The sequence below is a fragment of the Otolemur garnettii genome, unplaced genomic scaffold (assembly GCF_000181295.1).
Source record: "Otolemur garnettii isolate 467f Iridium unplaced genomic scaffold, OtoGar3 scaffold00046, whole genome shotgun sequence".
Lineage (NCBI taxonomy): Eukaryota > Metazoa > Chordata > Mammalia > Primates > Galagidae > Otolemur > Otolemur garnettii.
The window spans coordinates 10,804,333-10,809,609 of record NW_003852441.1 but is presented as its reverse complement, the minus strand read 5'-3'; the positions used below and the strand labels follow the sequence as shown (position 1 = coordinate 10,809,609).

Below are 5,277 nucleotides of genomic sequence, written 5' to 3'. Positions count from 1 at the left end.
GCCACAATGCCTGGCCATTTTTTGGTTGCAGCCATCATTGTTGTCTGGCGGGCCCGGGCTGGGGATTCGAACCCACCACCTTAGGTGTATGTGGCTGGCGCCTTAGCCACTTGAGCCACAGGCGCCGAGCCAACTTTATTTCTTAACACAAGCTTCCCGTCCTCTTAACACAAGGTCCCAGCTCCTTCTCTCTTGAACACAAGTTCAAGACACTTTTGTAAGTTGTTATAGCAGCCATTTGGTCCATCCTGGGAATTTAACCATGTTATTGTAGTCTTTCTCTACTAAGTGAAGAAAAATAGGTATCCTATAAAGATTTTTTTTTTTTTGAGTCAGAATCTCACTCTATTGCCCAGGATAAAGTACCATGACGTCACAGCTCATAGCAACCTCAAACTCTGGGCTTGAGCAATCATCTTGCCTCAGCCACCTGAATAGCTAGGACTATAAGCATATGCCATCATGCCTAGCTAGTTTTTCATTTTTAGTAGAGATGGGGGTCTCACTCTTGCTTAGCTGGTCTCCAACTCCTGAAATCCAGCAATCTACCTGCCTTGGCCTCCCAGAATGCTAGGATTATAGGCATGAGACACTGAGCCTGCCTCTTTTAAAGATTTTTTAAGATTACGAAATGAAAAGAAGAAGGAGCCAAATCAGTACTGAATGTGGATGCCTAGTGATTTCTCATCAAAACTCTTGAAAAATTGCCCTTTATTGATGAGAGAAATGAATAGGAGAGGAGCATTATTATGGTGAAGGAAGACTCCAGTGAAGCTTGCCTGGGCATTTTTCTGCTAAAGTTTTGGCTAACTTTCTCAAAAATACTCCCATCATAAGCAGATGTTATCATTCTTTGGCTCTCCAGAAAGTTAAAAAGCAAATTGCCTTGAGCATCCTCCCAAAAACTGTTACCGTGACCTTTGCTCCTGATCAGTCCACTTTTGTTTTGACGGGACACTTCTACTTCTTGGTAGCCATTGCTTTGATTGTGCTTTTTCTTTGGGACCATACAGGTAGGGCCAGATTTCATCTCCTGGTACAATTCTTTGAAGAAATGCTTCAGGATCTTGATCCTACTTGTTTCTTTTTTATTTTATTTTTTGAGACAGAGTGTCACTAAACACTCTGTCAGTAGAGTGTTGTGGTGTCACAGCTCACAGCAACCTCCAACTCTTGGGCTTAAGCAATTCTCTAGCCTCAGCCTTCCAGCTGGAACTACAGGTGCCTGCCACAATACTGGCTATTTTTTTGTTGTTGTTGTAGTTCTTTAGCTGGCCCATGCTGGGTTTGAACTCGCCACCTTTGGTGTATGTGGCTGGTGCCGTAACCACTATGCTACAGGCACCCAGCCTACTTGTTTAAAATGTCCATTTAAAGTTCTACTTTTGGCTCAGCACCTGTGGCTCAAGTGGCTAAGGCACTAGCCACGTACACCTAAGGTGGTGGGTTCGAATTCAGCCCGGGCCCACCAAACAACAATTATGGCTACAACCAAAAATAGCCAGGCGTTGTGGCGGGTGCCTGTGGTCCCAGCTATTTGGGAGGCTGAGGCAGGAGACTCACTTGAGCCCAGGAGTTGGAAGTTGCTGTGAGCTGTGATGCCATGGCACTCTACCCAGGGGGACAGCTTGAGGCTCTGTCTCAAAAAAAAAAAAATTTGAAATGCATGCATTTTTTTTCATAATACACATTTTCCATGAACTTAAAACAAATTATTTTTTTTGGTAGAGATGGGGGGGGGTCTATGTTGTCCAGGCTAGTCATAAATACCTGACTTCAAATGATGCTCCCCAGCCTCCCAAAGTGTTGGGATTACTGGCCTGAGCCACAGCACCTGGCCCTAATACAGTTTTTAAAATGGGTTTCTTCAAATTTCCATTTCCTCAGCGGTTGTCCATCCCTATTTTTCTCCTTTTTGATCTGGTACCTTCTCTAGCTACCTTCCTTCTCCAAGTCCCCTAGGGGAATACCTATATATATTTAACATATATTTATATGTTTATACATATATTTGCGTGTATGCACACACGTGTATATTTAAATGAATGGATGCTCAGATACATAAAACATAAGTGGACATATTTAAAATCCCTTCGTGCCACCAAGGAATCATTCATTTATTCATCAAATATTTGAGCACCCACTCTACCTACAACAAAGCTATCTGTTGTGAAAAGCAAGGCCTAAGAAGTTCTAGATCCCACAGAACTTAAAAAAAATTTTTTTTTGAGACATAGTCTCACTATGTTGCCCTCGGTAGAGTGCTGTAACGTTACAGCTCACAGTAACCTCCAACTCTTATGCCTGGCTATTTTTTTGTTGCAGTTGTCATTGTTTATTTTAGCTGGCTCGGGTGGGATCTGAACCCGCCAGCCCCAGCACCAGGTATGTGGCCAGCGCCCTACCCACTGAGCTATGGGCACTGCCTCCAGTAGTGGCCTCCGGGGGACGTGCCTCCATCCCGGGGTGGGGTGAGGGATGGTGGTGACGGAGGCTGGGACGTGGCACCGTGGGCGGGGCGCTGGTGGAGCAGAGTGGCCCAGTCGGAGGTGGCAGCATTGCACCCAGCCTTCCTCTTCAGCGAAGACAAGAACAAGTATAAAATTTCAGCTAGTGTGGGCCTGGCCCCTTATAGTGAGGGTGGTGGGTTCGAACCCAGCCCCGGCCAAACTGCAACAAAAAATAGCTGGGTGTTGTGGCGGCACCTGTAGTCCCAGCTACTTGGGAGGCTGAGGCAAGAGAATTGCCTAAGCCCAAGAGCTAGAGGTTGCTGTGAGCTGTGACGCCACGGCACTCTACCGAGGGCGACAAAGTGAGACTCTGTCTCTAAAAACAAAAAAAAGAATTTCAGCTAGTGGAAGCACTGTGAAAACACAGGTTTTCGTGAGAGTGATAAGGAAAGAGAATGCTCCCAGTGTTCTATTGGGTGGTTCTGAGTGGACTTGGGGGTGAAAAATGAGCCGAGATTCGCTTTATAAACATGCACACTTTTAAGGCTTCCCGACCAAAAAACTGGAAGAACGTCCTCACGCCCGGTAGAACTACCGTCTCCTACCGACAGGGAACCGCAGAGGCCAAGACCCCGCCCATCATGGGGTCTGGAGGCGCTTGCGCAGAAGGACGGCGCCAGCCTGACGTCAGTGCGCCGGGCTTCCGCGGCCAGGTGTGACCCCCGCCCAGCCGCAGCCCAGTCACAGCCCCGCCCCGCCGCTTGCGCACTCCTGCGCATGCTCCGAACTCCGCCCCTGGCGTCACAGAATGGCCTCCGACACCCAGGGAGCTCCTGACGTGTCGGGGAGGAGCCGGGCGTGGAGGTGCGCGGAGTGGGGCTCGGGGCTGCGGAGCGGAGCAGAGCTGAGCGGCTGGGTGGGCCTGGCCAGGCCAGAGGAGCAGAGACGTTGGTCGAGCGGCGGCGAACATGCGCTTTTGACACGGTGGAGGTGAGCCTGCTATGCGGGGACGATCCAGAGGGGACCTAGTCGGGGGGTGGCGCCGAGGCCTGCCCTTGGGGAGTCTGCCCGGCCCGGGGGCTGTGTCTGAGGCCCCGACGGGCCGGGCTAGGGCCGGATTCTGGTACGCCCAGTCTGGGGCAACTGTTCCAACCGCTGTAACTGCCTCCTTGGTGCCCTGGTCCGAGGTGTGGCCCCAGGGGCGCCTTCAAAGGAACGAGCCCGGTGGCCTCCGGGGGATGTGCCTCCATCCCGGGGTGGGGTGAGGGATGGTGGTGACGGAGGCCGGGACGTGGCACCGTGGGCAGGGGCGCTGGTGGCGCAAGGAGTGGCCCCGTCGGAGGTGGTAGCATTGCGCCCAGCCTTCCTCCTCAGACCTTCCCCATATCCCTTTAGCTGCGAGGGTTGTGTGGAACCGGGTTGGATTTTGATCTCTGCGCCTCTCTCTCTCGTGTGGGGGCGAGAGCGGGAGCAGCTACGTTGGGCTCGGATTGTCATTCCTGTGACTACCCGCCAGAACTGCTAATCATCCCCGCTTGGAGTTCTGGAAAATGTTCTAGTACCGTTTCAGGTTGCTTGTGCTTACCTCTTTTATTTATTTATTTTTCTTTCTGTAAGCGACGAGGTGACCCTTTAAGTTTTGCAAAGAAATTAAGAGTCCTTTCAATACTGATTATTTCGTTTCGTAGAGCCTTGAGATATTTCAGAGTACTCTTCTTATCTCTTTTAAACCTCCTCAGTGTGTTATCGCCATTTGGGTGGGGAAATTGAACCGGTGCTCGGGGAGTGGGGGAAGGGTAGTTAAGTGATTTATACTTGGATTCAAACACCTAGGGCACTAGTAGAGTGGCTTAGCTTGAATCAGATTTTGCATTTCTAGGCTTGGTCTTCTGGTTTCTTTTCCTGGGACTTTTATAACCTCACCTAGAAAGCAAAGTAGAAAATTTGGCTTGCCAAAGATACACCAGAAGATTACTTACTCAATTATTTTTGAGCAAACAACTAAGGTAAGAACTGCTGTTCAGTTGTGAGAAAAATATTACTCTGCGGCTTGTTGTTGGTTAATTATTTTGTCTGATAAATTGTGTTGCTTTTGATGTACTTAGAAGGTAGGGTAATGGGTAATGGCTTTGCTGAATTGGGAAGTTGATGGCCCAAAATGCAGTTTTAAGTCACAAGCTGAAGATAGAAGGGAAACTGAGTGGGGTGTCTTTTCTGAATTATTACTAAAAGTTATTGTTAATTAAAATCGGAGTGAATAAGGAACAAAGAGTACCTTTAGCCTGCCCAGGTTAGATAGGGATTGAGTTGGTCCAGATAGTTGCTAAATCTTATGAAGCTGCAGTTCTGTTTAGACTTTTCAATTAAACAAATTGAAGCTGGATAAGGAGCATTTAAAATGTGAACCCCCTGTGAAAACTTAGATCTTGCTTTCATGACATCTGTAAGACTTATTTTTTATTTTCATTGTAAACTATGCTGAAATAAATTTGGTTACCAAAGCTTAAAATTCTGATGTAAATTTCTGAGCACTCCATAGGGTAGAAAAAGTAGTTCACTAGGACTAAAGGAGATACCATATTTATAATCAACTTTGAAGAGTTAAAAATTATGTAAATATCACCTTGGAGAGAAGTAGAATTACAGCAAAAAGGCATGTATGTTAATAGTGAGTTCTGAAAGAACTTTTCCAACCTCATTAGTTTGTTCTCCAAAGTTAACAAGAAGCAATATCATAAAATAGATTTTCTTACCATTGTACAAAGATTAGTTTCCTTGCAGGTAGGGCATTTTGACAGGCTCTATTTCTTTTCTTTTTTTTTTTTTT

General features: G+C 47.2%; 1 protein-coding gene across 3 annotated transcripts in view; it reads left to right on the top strand.

Moving 5' to 3' along the window:
- The window catches only part of NDEL1 (nudE neurodevelopment protein 1 like 1), a 57,389-nt gene that overhangs the window by 15,000 nt on the left and 37,112 nt on the right, over window positions 1–5,277 (top strand). For 2 of the 3 annotated variants that reach the window (XM_003791105.2, XM_003791106.2), the window contains exon 1: window positions 3,249–3,440. The exons of the other annotated variant lie outside the window; for it this stretch is intronic. The gene's annotated coding sequence lies outside the window, so the exon portion shown is untranslated. Of the gene's footprint in view, window positions 1–3,248; window positions 3,441–5,277 lie in introns of those variants that run through there. 3 annotated transcript variants of the gene reach the window in all.